This window comes from Pleurodeles waltl, chromosome 2_2 (genome assembly GCF_031143425.1).
Source record: "Pleurodeles waltl isolate 20211129_DDA chromosome 2_2, aPleWal1.hap1.20221129, whole genome shotgun sequence".
NCBI lineage: Eukaryota > Metazoa > Chordata > Amphibia > Caudata > Salamandridae > Pleurodeles > Pleurodeles waltl.
In genome coordinates, this window is record NC_090439.1 from 243,586,798 (window position 1) to 243,601,619 (window position 14,822).

Here is a 14,822-nt window from a genome sequence, read left to right on the forward strand (position 1 = left end):
GAAACTGTAGGACAAACCGTACCTAAATCCCACCGCCCAACATATTTATTGGCACCAGGTTTAAAGGTTCGCTCCTTAGTATTATTAATGGGCTAGCAGGATGGCCTGCCATTAGTTCCCCTATCCTGGTAGCAAATAGGAATGGAGGTCATTTTGCCATTACAATTAGATAAACTTGGAACGTTGGTGCTTATTACCGGATCGTGTTTAAGAGCAACCTCATTGGCCGAAATACCCTTGGGATCTCCCCTCTAGTCTTTGTGATCGGAGATTTTATTCAAAAGTGTTATCAATAATGACTTGATATCATCCAGTTTATGGGAGATAATTACCAATTGGGAATCTTCATTACTGCCTACCTTGCAAGCCTGGATCACCTTTTTATTTCCATCTGCGATTGAAGTTTGAGGGCATTCCGGACTTATTTTGCTAGGGGAGAGAACCGAAAACCTATTGGAGCAAGGAATATCAACAATAGACGGTGACATAGAGCTAAGGGGTAAGACGTCCTCAGCATGCAGTCGTCCTGCTATTTCCACAGATGCTAAAGATGACAGAGACTTCTTTGGAGGAGAGGGGAGTATATCCTGAAATTTGGGAGGGGGATGCAAATCCACCTCAACCTCCATCCTTGGCATAGATGTTTTTTTCTTGAAAAGGTCAGGAATCTTCTGGGGCGGAGAGGTATCTAGATTGGAGAGAGCAGCAATGGAAGGACTCCTCAATATTGCCTCAGCCTCTTCAAACAAAGAATCAATTGTTTTAAATTGGTTTGAGTTTGTGGCACAACGCCCAACCAAGGTCTTTTCAGGCCGTTTTTTGGATTTCTTAGCCCCTGATGGGGGAGCCGGTACATCAGCAGCCTTCCGTTTCCCCATATCCTAAGTCAATGTTAAATACACACTAGGGAATATTGGCCCAGCGTATAAACTCCCACTAGTGGTGGTGTGCAATGAAGATGGGAAGAACTCAAGGGCTAATTAGCCCAAGAGCTACAGTTCGGCACCCTTCCTTATAGCAAACCACTTCAAACACTATTGTCAATAAACATGTGGATACCCACTAATCACGTACCGTGCCAGCATAAAATAATACTGCCTTCTTAGGGGGCTGGCCCAGCCCAGCCTCTTCCAGGGGCTGACGGGCGCAGGACGGGCCCGCCCTTGGCTCGGGCTTCGCCTGGGCGCGGCCCGCCCGCATCCCGTGCAGCGGTGATGTGCGGCGCGCTATAAGCGCCCGCTGTGAAGGGGCCGCTCCCCCTGCAGTCAGTCAGCCAAAGTGGATCCTGGGACTTGGTGTCCCTCTGTGAGCGGGAGCAGGCAGCGGTGATGTGAGGCGCGCTATAAGCGCCTGCGGTGAAGGGGCCGCTCCCCCTGCAGTCAGTCAGCCAAAGTGGATCCTGGGACTTGGTGTCCCTCTGTGAGCGGGAGCAGGCAGCGGTGATGTGCGGCGCGATATAAGCGTCCGCGGTGAAGGGGCCGCTCCCCCTGCAGTCAGTCAGCCAAAGTGGATCCTGGGACTTGGTGTCCCTCTGTGAGCATTGAGTAACCTATTATTTGACTTTTCCCAAAAAACATTGTTCATATAGCCATCTAAGGGGATGTTTGGGGCCCACTGCAAGATGGCCGCACATTAGTGCAGCTCTGCCGGCCATGAGCGCCTAATCCTGTCATTATCCTGTTTACCGGCTGCCATCCCGCGCATCTTGTACCTCTGGTGACTATGAAAACATTCCTGAGACAAACTCCTCCAGTTAACCGACCAAATTCCTGATTTTGCCAGTAGCAACTACAGAAGCCATGCACAGGATCCAGATTGCTTTCAACAAGATGGCGCCTGTCTGGATCTAATGAAACTGCTCGGAGAGGAGGCCTGCTGAGACGCAATGGTGCTGGCAGCAACTCATCCCTAGAGGTGCGCACATAGCGCTGCACCTGCTAGCAGCCATAGCAACAAATTGGGCCCAGACCTCCTGAAAGGAACACAGGTATTGGGCCCGAGGCCGTTCAATATGCGAGGGGTGTGACACGGATGGGCTCTGTGGTAGGCCTGTTCCCGACCCAGAAAAGCGAGAGCAGGAAATAGTGTGAACTGAGTATTTACTATGCATGTGAGTTCCCCCCTGGAGTAGTGCCTACAACAAATATCGCGAAAACAGTTTGGCAGCTCTGATCTAAACCACTGCAAAACAGCAGCATCGCAGCACGTCAGACGGGACCTCCAGAGGCCGGGGAGGAGCCTACTCCATCATGCTCATCTGCATAGCCTAAGTAAATACGATAATTACTACTCATTGCCCTATTTTGTCACTGCAAAATGAACAACTAAAAGGTGTCCCTTTGACACACTGATGCCCCAATCTGCTCCAGAGAGTGCTAGAATAGAGGACGGATGGGGTACTCGCCAGTGGGGATTGGTAGTTATCTGCCTCACGGAGTATCTTGGGGCCCGATCCAGGCCCTGGATAACATAATAACTAGACGATTGATTGCCTGCAAATTCTTAACAAAGCCGTAAATGACAACAGCTACCTTACAGACCCTTTAAGGGGCTGCCATTAACTGTAGTGGATTGGCACTGTTGGAAGTGGAGGGCGTCGCTGATTCCTGGGCACTTGGACCCTGAAACTCCTGGATGCCACACCCACACTACCCAGCAATGAGTAAAATGTGTGCCTCACTTATCTGGTACTGTGAGTGGACATAGCTTCATTTGCTGCTGCAAATCTCTCCTAAGCTCTGGATGTGAGTGCTAAAATTTTGGGCACTGCTTAATTGCATATGACGCTGTAACCGGACGTCTCCGGACGCCGGTTTCCAGGACAGTGTGTGGGACGGACGCGAGCCTGTGACGTCAGACGCCTTCGGCGTCTGGACGACAACCAAAAGAAAAGACGGACCAAAAGAGGACAAAAAGGAAGAGGAGACGGAAGTGGGCTCTCGACGTGCGCGGCCGGAGGAAAAGGAGACCGGGACGCCGACGACAGAGAGGAAGGAACCCGCCGAAGGAACCGAGACCCCGAGAGAGAGAGGAGAGCCCCGGGGCTCTCCCGCCCCCGTCGGAGAGAAGCCGGGAGGCTGCCGAAGTGCCGGCCACGTCCCAGGAGGGGCGTGGCCACCTCAGGTACGTTCGTACCGCAGCTGGGGGTTTGCTAGAGGGTGGTTGTTAGGAAGAAGGGGAGCCAAGGGAAGGGAAGGGAGGTCCTGCCGGGAAGGGGAGGCCATATAACAAAGACCCCTAAAGTAAACCTAACCTCACAAAAACCAACCACCAGAGGATTTCTACAAGGAGAAGAAGGTCTGAGAAAACCCATAGGGGGAAACCACAACCAAAGGACAGTTAAAACCTCACTTCCCTTCACTTATACCTACCCCCCCCCTCACCGCCCTACTAACCCTATATACTTACCTTAGATATATATCCCACTTACCTGTTTTTTTTTTGTTATCCTCCTTTCTATTTCTTTGGAGAGCCTGGCCCCCTGACGAAGAGGAGGACCGGAGACCTTCCCAAGGCTGGGCCGCGTTACTCACGGACTACCACCAAAACCCTGAAAGAGAAAAAAGGAAGGGGAACTTTTGTTAATTATTTCTGGATTGCAAGTGCGTTATCCGTGTGAACAAAACAAGGGATAAAAAGCCATCCTTAAAACCGAGACACGAATAAACTAACTAAACCCTACCTTCTGCGCCTGTCATCTTATTCCAATATCCCTTTTATTTGCTTCAGGGACAAAGAACCCATTACAGTGGTGTCAGAAGTGGGATATTGGAATAGCTACAGGTAACCAAAGACGATGGAGGGTACACCCAGCCTATCGGAGATGATGCAGCAGCTAGCCGCAGGGCAGAGGCATCTGCAAGTAGTATGGGAAGAGCAACAGAAGGAGGCTAAAGTAGAAAGGGAGGCCCTGCAAAGCGCTCTGAAAAGTCAGGCCACTATCATGGCCAACAATCAGTTGGTCCATGAGACTGCAATCAAAAACCTCACGGACACTATTGCCGCTACCCGGGTACATCCGAACGTACCCAGTTCGGTCCTACAGCGATATCAGGAAGGCGAAGACCCGGATGCCTTTTTCACGAATTTCGAGCGGGTTGCTACTTCCGCCACCTGGCCCCCGTATAGGTGGGGCCAATACATCGCCCCGTTATTGACAGGAACTCTCCAAGCGGCTTATCAAGCGGTAAACCCCGGCGGAACGACACCCTATCAGGATATTAAGAAGAGTATCCTGGAGCGGGTGGGGTTTGATACAGAACATTATAAGGTCCGGTTTAGGAAAGCCAAGTGGGGACCCTCCGAGAATCCCCGGGCCCTATATTTTCGAATTAAGGACTTAGGACTCAAATGGCTAGGTCCCATTGGGACCAATAGGGAGGATATCATTGAGGTTGTTCTCCTAGAACAATATCTAGATGCCCTACCTACCAATACCCGTAATTGGATCAAGCAACACCCAAGTCCAGATACTAACACCACTATTGAATTAGCCTGTGCCTTTCACCGCTCCCTCGAGTTCAAAATCCCTCCCGTATGGCCAACACTTAACCCCATCCGACAGAACCTCGGACCCTCCCCATCCCTAGGGCGAAAACCAACCGAGGATCCGGGAAAATTACGAGGTCCAGAAAGACCCTATATACAACAACCACAGTGTTCTAGCTGTGGAGAGTGGGGACATATCGCCCGGGTCTGCCCACTGAAATCAGAAAAGTCAGAGCCGATGGAAATAGGAGTCACCAGGGGGAGAGTCTTCTATACAGGGGGAAAGGAAACCCGATACAAGAAGAGACTTGGTATCAATGGAAGAACCACAGTAGCGCTCATCGACTCAGGGTGCAGCCAATCTGTAATTCGTGCTGATTTATTGGAAAACCCCCTTTTTGCTTCAGGGCTTACAGTATCCATATGTTGTATTCATGGAGATACAAGAGAATACCCCCTAATCTGGACAACCTTGTCCTGGGATGGAAAAGAAGTCCCCATAAGGATGGGGGTGGTGGAACGATTAGTCGAAGAAGCTATCATAGGAACCGACTTCCCTGACTTTTCGGAACTTCTTGACAGTACAAAAGACTCTGAAAACATAAGCACATGGTGGAAAAGAGCTCCTTTTTCCAGTACACCAATAACACCACCGGTGGTTAAATACCGACCCTCCCGAAAAGAAAAGAGAGAAACCCGAAGAGTCTTTGCCCAAGGAAACATGAGTCCAGATAGGGTAATTACAAAGGTCCTTACTCTTACTGACCTTCCCCCATTCCGTAGTTGTCAAAGGGAAGATCCGAGTTTGATCCATGCCTGGAAAAATGCCCGACCCCGGGAACCCCAAGACAAAAGCCCCTCTTTTACCATAATCAGAAACCTGTTGTACCGTGTCACTGGTAATAACCAAGAAGAAAAGAAGCAGCTATTAGTCCCCGAACCTTATAGACCACAAGTCCTACACCTAGCCCATAGCCAGCCGGGGGGGGGTCACTATGGCAGGGAGAAAACGGAAGAATATCTGTTGAGGAAGTTTTACTGGCCGGGGGTCTTTTCACAGATTAGGAGGTTTTGTCAACAATGTCCCAAATGCCAAATGATTGATCCTGGTCCCAAAAGAAGAGCCCCCTTACAACCGTTGCCCATTATAGACATCCCCTTTTCAAGAATAGGAATGGACATTGTAGGTCCTCTCCTACCTTCTTCTAGAGGATACCGTTATATACTGGTATTGGTGGATTATGCCACCAGATACCCAGAAGCCATCCCACTCAGCAGTATTAACTCCAAGAGCGTAGCTCATGCAATGATAGGGTTCTTCTCCCGAATAGGCTTTCCCCGAGAAATTTTAACAGACCAAGGTACCCAGTTCATGTCCAACTTGATGTCACAAATATGTCAACTTCTGGGGATCAAACAGTTACGGACAGCGGTTTATCATCCTCAAACGGATGGTTTGGTAGAAAGGTATAACCGCACTCTGAAAACTCTACTAAAGAAATCTATTTCAGAGACAGGTAAGGACTGGGATAGAAAACTCCCCTTAGTGTTATACGCTATCAGGACCCATGAACAAGCATCCACGGGCCATAGTCCATTTGAATTATTGTTCGGACGACAGCCCAGGACCTTGTTGGATATGGATGCCGAATTATGGGAGGAGGAGGACGGAGAAAAATCCCTCTTAGAATATACCCAGGAGTTAAAAACCAACATCCAAAATGTGTGGGAAAACGTAAGGGAACATATGGAGAAGGCTCAAGAAAAGCAGAAAAGATATTACGACAGGAATACCCAATTAAGGACTTGACCATAGGTGATAAGGTGTTAGTGCTTCTCCCTAGCTCAGACAACAAGTTGCTGGCAAAGTGGCAGGGACCTTATAAAGTGATAGGGGTAATAACCCCCGTGACCTATAAGGTCCAGCTCACAGATAGTTCCAACCGGTCACAGATCTTTCATGTCAATTTATTGAAAAAGTGGGAAGAGCCACAGGGAGAACCAACCAGGGGATGCCTAGTTAACACCGTTAAGGAGTTGGAGATAGGGTGGTGTCCCACTGAGCATCCTAGCGGAAACGAGGTGCCTCCCATAAATAGTGAAATCTTGATCCAACAGAGTGAGCAATTAAATCAGCTCCTCCATGTTCATGCCCATGTGTTCTCCTCGACACCAGGCAAGACCCAGCTGGTGCATCATCAAATCATAACCCCACCTGGCAAGGTCATACGCTTACGGCCATATCGTATCCCAGAAGCTAGAAAGATCCTGGTAGAAAACGAAATAGAAAAGATGTTAGACCTAGGCGTTATAGAGCCTTCCCAGAGTCCCTGGTGTTCACCGGTGGTACTAGTGCCAAAGCCAGATGGGTCCATACGTTTCTGTATTGACTTTAGACAAGTCAATTCTATATCCCAGTTTGACACCTATCCCCTTCCAAGGGTAGACGAACTCTTAGAGAAGTTGGGAAAAGCTAGGTACATGTCTACACTCGACTTGACCAAAGGCTATTGGCAGATTCCTTTGACGCCAGAAGATAAAGAGAAAACGGCCTTCTCTACCCCCTCTGGGTTATACCATTTTAAGGTTCTCCCTTTCGGGTTACATGGGGCACCCGCCACCTTCCAACGTCTCATCGACACCATTCTACGACCTCATACCAGATACGCTGCCGCGTATCTGGATGATATCGTTATCCACAGCGAGACTTGGGAGGACCACTTGACACATTTAACCAAAATCTTTACAGCATTACGAGGGGCTGGGTTAACAGCCAATGCCTCCAAAAGCCGGTTGGCGTTCAATGAGATCTCTTATCTAGGATATCATATAGGGAAAGGTATACTTAGACCACAAATGAGTAAAGTTGAAGCCATCCTACGGATAGAGGCACCCACAACGAAAAAGGAGGTCCGCTCATTCTTGGGCTTAGTAGGCTACTACCGGAGATTTATACCCCATTATTCCACCGTGGCCGCTCCCCTAACCGATCTCCTGAGGAAAGGACAGAAAAAAAATATCACAAATTTAAACCCCGTACAATCCCATAGTTACCGTACCCTACAAAGATACCTCACTACCCAACCGATTTTAAAATGTCCTGACTTCACTGTCCCCTTTCACCTCCAAACGGATGCCTCAGATGTGGGTCTGGGGGCCGTGCTTTTTCAGAAAGACGGAAAAGGTATTAGTCACCCCGTGGTCTTTATTAGCCGTAAACTGTTTCCCAGGGAACGAAACTATCCCATTATTGAGCGAGAATGTTTCGCCATCAAGTGGGCACTTGAGAGCCTCCAATATTACCTCCTGGGAAGATCCTTTCTATTATATACGGACCACGCTCCCCTCACCTGGCTATCGAGGTATAAAGATACTAACAGTCGCATATTGAGATGGTTTATGGAGCTTCAACCTTTCTCCTTCCAGGTTTGCCATCTCCCTGGTGATCTTATGGGACAGGCTGACTATTTGTCCCGGTTCCCGGGACCTTTGGGTCTCGAACAGCCCCATTCAAGGGAGGGGATGTGTAACCGGACGTCTCCGGACGCCGATTTCCAGGACAGTGTGCGGGACGGACGCGAGCCTGTGACGTCAGACGCCTTCGGCGTCTGGACGACAACCAAAAGAAAAGACGGACCAAAAGAGGACAAAATGGAAGAGGAGACGGAAGTGGGCTCTCGACGTGCGCGGCCGGAGGAGAAGGAGACCGGGACACCGACGACAGAGAGGAAGGAACCCGCCGAAGGAACCGAGACCCCGAGAGAGAGAGGAGAGCCCCGGGGCTCTCCCGCCCCCGTCGGAGAGAAGCCGGGAGGCTGCCGAAGTGCCGGCCACGTCCCAGGAGGGGCGTGGCCACCTCAGGTACATTCGTACCGCAGCTGGGGGTTTGCTAGAGGGTGGTTGTTAGGAAGAAGGGGAGCCAAGGGAAGGGAAGGGAGGTCCTGCCGGGAAGGGGAGGCCATATAACAAAGACCCGTAAAGTAAACCTAACCTCACAAAAACCAACCACCAGAGGATTTCTACAAGGAGAAGAAGGTCTGAGAAAACCCATAGGAGGAAACCACAATCAAAGGACAGTTAAAACCTCACTTCCCTTCACTTATACCTACCCCCTCCCCTCACCGCCCTACTAACCCTATATACTTACCTTAGATATATATCCCACTTACCTGTTTTTTTTTGTTATCCTCCTTTCTATTTCTTTGGAGAGCCTGGCCCCCTGACGAAGAGGAGGACCGGAGACCTTCCCAAGGCTGGGCCGCGTTACTCACGGACTACCACCAAAACCCTGAAAGAGAAAAAAGGAAGGGGAACTTTTGTTAATTATTTCTGGATTGCAAGTGCGTTATCCGTGTGAACAAAACAAGGGATAAAAAGCCATCCTTAAAACCGAGACACGAATAAACTAACTAAACCCTACCTTCTGCGCCTGTCATCTTATTCCAATATCCCTTTTATTTGCTTCAGGGACAAAGAACCCATTACAGACGCACTGGTGATCTATTGTAAACTGTGCATTATCCTGTAGGTCTCCCCACTGTACATCAGGCCTGATGGGAAAGAAGGACAAAATGCATGCAATGCTCACATTCTAACCTAGAAAGGAGGTCAAGATCGTATCAGAACAGACGATTAACACTAACCTAGGTGAGGCGGCCCAGGGACATAGCCCCTTGAAAACTACTCTCTTGGCAGTGCAACAGAGCCTACAGGCAATCAACGCCAAAATAGACAGACTCAATCTACATATAGATCACTTGGGCCCCGATTACGACCTTGGCTGAGGGGTTTACTCCGTCCCAAATGTGACAGATATCCCGTCCTCCGTATTAGAAGTTCCAATATATTCTATGGAACTTGTAAAACAGCAGGTGGGATATCTGTCATGTTTTGGACGGAGTAATCCGATCCCCCAATGTCATAATCAGTTCCTTGGAGTGTAAACTTGAACAGCCTGCAACCAGATTGACAGAATCAGAACAACAGCTGGGAAGTGTGGAACATACCACCCAAACTCTAACCAACAACCATAGCGCAATGGAGAAAGCACTTGTGGTGATCATAACGAGAAACCAAGATCTGGCAGCTTGTGCCCGAAGAAATAACATCAGAATTATGGGGATTTCTGAATCAACAAATACTGGGAAGCTGGAAGAATATGTTAAGCGTATGCTGATTGCTGTGTTTGGAGCAGATAACATGTCTTGCTTTCTAGTAGTGGAGCGTGCACACAGATCTTTAGCACTTCGTCCTCTCCCAGGGGCACCACCACGCCAAATAATTGCTAAGTTACTTAATTACAGTGATTGTGACGTGGTGCTGAGGTTGGCCAGGACTTCAACTATGAAAGCAACTCAATGTCCTTTTTTCTCAACTTTCCGGTCACTGTCCAAACAGCATGCAAAAAAACTACAAAACATGAAAATCCTGTACGCAATGCTCTATCCAGCGAGACTTCGAATTGAACACCTCAGAAAAACAAAAGTGTTTCAATTCCTAAAGCAGGGATGAATTATGTCAACCACTTATCATCACACAAGCGGAAGAGTCAATCACCAGGCACAGACGATGAAACAGAGAAATAACTGCTGATAGTGGCCAGGAATTCAATTGCTGATCATAACCCGACTTAACAACATGATACACCTCTTACTAATTGTATATGCTGAGTGCGGAGATTGTTCCTGACCACTGTTAAATTGGGAAGTTAAGGTGCAAGGTGTCTGTATACTAACTGCTATGATCTAGTACTGTTGCTGTGATGAAGTGGACATTTTTCTGGCTAACATAAATGTCTCATAAAATAAGAGAGGGGTCTTCCTCCTTCTATGCCCACATTAACATACAATCACAGCACTGGAACCTCTGGCGATGCTCGGACACATTGGAGGCTCATGGCCACCACCCCCTGCAAGTTGGGGTGACTCGGGTGGCTAGAGACTCCCCATATGAGTGCACCCCACAAGAAGTGCACACTGTAATGGGTGCTGAAGGAGACCAGGCACATTTTGATTACGATATTGTCTCATTCTGTTCTATTAACTGGGATAAACTTTAGCATGATTGGGATTCTGAAGTGGGAGGGGGAAGGGCTTTTGTATTGTTTGACTGTCATTGCAGCTCAACACTGTGGAATACGTTACATACAGATGAAGATAATTATATACCTAAAGTACATAACATTCCACACGATCTTTCCTGATGACTAGTTCTAAGCACTGTATTCCCCTAGCAATGTTAACGTGGAACGTGCGAGCCTTAAGCAATCCACAGAAGGTTTGCCAGGTTCTGGCTTATTTAAATCGACACAATATCCACATTGCACTCCTCCAAGAGACACATTTCATCAATCAGATATTTGTTAAGCGCACTAAACACCCAGAGGGTCTCAAGGCGCTGGGGGGGGGGTGCTACTGTTCGAAGAGCCAGGCCTTGAGGCGCTTCCTAGAGGTAAGGAGGTCCTGGGTTTTACATAGGTTGACGGGGAGGGAGTTCCAGGTTTTGGCAGGAAGGTGGGAGAAGGATCTGCCGCCGGTTGTGGTACGGTGAATGTGGGGGACAGATGCAAGGGCGAGGTTAGCAGAGCAGAGCTGGCGTGTTGGGACATGGAAGTGGAGGCGCTTGTTGAGGTAGGCTGGTCCGTCGTCGTGGAGAGCTTTGTGGGCATGGATTAGGAGTTTGAAGATGATCCTTTTGTTGACGGGTAGCCAGTGGAGGTCTTTGAGGTGGGCTGAGATGTGTTGGTGGTGAGGGAGGTTGAGGATGAGTCATGCTGAGGCGTTCTGGATGCCCTGGAGTTTCTTCTGGAGCTTCACCATTGTTCCCGCGTAGAGGGCATTGCCATAGTCCAGTCTGCTGCTGACAAGGGCGTGGGTGACCATTCTTCTGGTTTCCACTAGACTCCATCTGAAGGTCTTGCGGAGCATTCGAAGGGTGTTGTAGCAAGAGGACGAGATGGCATTGACTTGCTGGGTCATAGAGAGCGTAGAGTCCAGTATGAAGCCGAGGTTGCTTGCGTGGGTGGTTTGCGTTGGGGCCGACCCCAGAGTGGCAGGCCACCAGGAGTCATCCCATGCAGGACTGTTGGGGCCGAAGATGATGATCTGTGTCTTTTCTGAGTTCAGTTTGAGGCGGCTTGCTTTTATCCAGTTGACGATGGCGTGGAGTCCGGTGTGGTGGTTGTTCTTAGCGGATGCGGGGTCCTTTGTGAGGGAGAGGATGAGCTGAGTGTCGTCAGCGTAGGAAACGATGTTGGGGCTGTGGGATCGGACGATGTTGGCGAGCGGAGCCATGTAAACATTGAAGAGGGTGGGGATGAGGGAGGAGCCCTGTGGAACTCTGCAGATGGTCTTGGAGGCCTTGGACAGGAACCGGGGGAGGCCACTCTTTGGGTCCTTCCTGAGAGGAAGGAGGTGAGCCAGTCCAGGGCTCTGTGGCGAACCCTGGCGTTGAAGAGGCGTGTGGTGATAGACAGTGTTGAAGGCTGCGGAAAGATCAAGGAGGATGAGGGCAACGGTTTCACCTTTGTCAAGCCTGTTCCTGATGTTGTCAGTGCAGGCGATGAGGGCGGTCTCGGTGCTGTGAATTTTGCAGAATCCGGACTGGGAGACGTCGAGTAGGTTGTTGTCCTCCAGGAAGCGGGAAAGTTGGCAGTTGACTATCTTTTCGATCACCTTCGCGGGGAAGGGGAGTACGGAGATAGGACAGTAGTTCTTGAGGTCTTTGGGATCAGCTTTGGGCTTTTTGAGCAAGGTGTTGACCTCGGCATGTTTCCAGCTCTCCGGGAAGATGGCTGTCTCAAATGAGCTGTTGATGATAGTCCGGAGTTGGGAGGCGATGATTTGGCTGGCTTTCTTGAAGATGTGATGAGGGCAGGGGTCAGCGGGAGAGCCGGAGTGGATGGTGCTCATGGTCTTGGTGGTTTCCTCATCGTTGGTGGGGGTCCAGTCGCTCAGTATGTTGGTGCGGCAGGGCCCGATGGGGTCGACCTTGGTGATGGTGGTGGTGGGAGACAGTGGTGTGAAGCTTCCATGGATGTCTGTGATCTTGCGGTGGAAGAAGGTGGCGAGGGAGTCACATAGGTCTTGTGAGTGGGGTGGGTCGGCAGAGCAGGACTTGGGGTTGGTGAGTTCCTCGATGATGCTGAATAGTTCCTTGCTGTTGTGAGTGTTATTGTCAATTTGTTCTTTGTAGAAAGATCTTTTGGTGGACCGGATGAGCTCGTGGTGTTTGTGGATGGCTGATTTGAGAGCGGTAAGGTTGCTTTCTGAATGTTCTTGGCGCCAGACCTTCTCTGCTCTCCGGCATTCTCGTTTGGAGGACTGAAGGTCTGCGGTGAACCAGGGAGCTTTCTTGCTGGTGTGGGTGATGGTGGTTTTCTTGAGAGGGGTGAGGGTGTTGGCGCAGTCATCAAGCCACTGTTTGAGGTTGAGGGTGGCGGTGTTGGGGTCGGTAGTTGTGGGTGGTAGGTCACGGGCGAGGTTGGAGATCAGTTGATCCTTGGAGATCTTGTTCCACTTGCGGCGGGGGATCCAGGGCTGTTGGTGGTGGCTGGTGTGTTTCAGGAAGGAAAAATTAACACAACAGTGGTCGGTCCAGTGGAATTCGGTGGTGTGAGTGAAGGTGATGTGGCTGCTGGAGGAGAAGATGGCGTCGAGAGTGTGACCGGCTGAGTGGGTAGGCGAGGTGACCAGTTGATTGAGGCCGAGGTTGGCGAGGTTGTCTAGTAGGGCAGAGGAGTTGCTGTCTCTAGTGTTCTCCAGGTTGAAATTCAGGTTGCCGAGGAGGACGTAGTCCGTGGAGGTGAGGGCATGGAGTTGATATTGTCGGCGATAGCGTCGCAGAATGGAGGGCGGGCCTGGTGGTCTGTAGACGAGGGTTCCTCTCAGAGTGAGGTTGGCGTTTACGTGTATCTGGAAGTGCAAGTGCTCTGCGGCATCCAGGGCGTCATGGATGTCAGTTGAGATCCTAATGGAACTTTTATGGACTATGGTGATTCCTCCTCCTGGCTTTTTGGTACGGTCTCTTCGGGTGATCTTGTAGCCCTCAGGAATGGCTATCGTGATGTCTGGTTCCGATGAGGGGTTCATCCAGGTTTCGGTGAGGAAGGCGATGACCGGGGAGGTAGATGTGAGCAGGTCCCAGAGTTTGATGGTGTGGTTGTGTACGGAACGGGTGTTGAGGAGGATGCAGCTGAGGTAGGTGGTGTGGTTGTTGTGCTTGGGGGCATGCGTGCTGGTGAAGTAGCACGTGCGGCAGGACAAGGGTCCATGAGTATGCTTAGGGGACGTCTGGACGCAGGTGGTGGAGCGGTTGCGGTTGAGTGCGAGGAGTTCTGAAGCATTGTAATGGCGTCTGGCAGTGAGGGGGGTGCGTAGGATAGGGGGTCTGGCGCTGGGCGTGGTCCAGGCGCGGACAGGCGCAGATGGGCTTGCCACTGGCACACCAGCGGCGCGGCTGCTCAGTGGCTACCATTAACAAGGGGAGGTGAGAGGGAGGAACAGCTAGGAAGCAGTAGCGAATGGGGGAGCGAGGGGGGGCTGCAGGCGACGCAGCTGCAGAACTGGGGAGAATCGGGCAGATAACGCAGTGAGAAAAGGAGAAATAAAACAGTCAAAAAATGGCAGAAAAAGCAAAACAAACGGTAAACAAAAAAGGCACAGTAAAAGGCACTGAAATAGATTACAGACACACACAGTATACTTACAGCAAACCACTAGACACCAGGGATGAGGCGCAGGTGGGTGCCTGCGGGTGGTGGAGGGTCCGAACTCTCATCAGTAGCGAGGGAGGGGTCGGGGCACGGAGGCAGGCTGGTGGAGCTGCTCAATGTGTCGAGTGACTCCTGGCCCTAAGGCAAAGGAGGATGGCAAATGAAGGTGCTATGGGGCGAGATGGGCAGAAATACATTTGGCCTCCTCATATTCCTCCTACTCCAGGGGAGTATTAATACTGATTAAAAAGGGATTCCATTTCAGGTTGCACACAGGCTTACAGTGTTGCGCTGCGGCGCACGGCACGAGCCGAACACTCAGCTCGGGCCGCAGCGTGTGGCGCTGGGACTCGCCGCATCCACAGCCTCTCCTGCATTACCCGAGGCCCCAAATTGGGCATGGGCCTTGTTTCTTTTCTGGCGCGGCGCGCCTCCATTAACAGATAGCATTTCCCCGCACTTACCTCCTATTGTGTCCTTCTCTTGCTGTCACCCTCGTTTTTTCTCCCCTTTTATGTTTTCCTTTTTTCCCCTCATTCACCTCTCTTCCCAGTTTACCTTGGTTCCCTACTCACTGTGGTGCCTTGTCCTTTGCCTTCTATGTATTGTTCCCTATCCAATA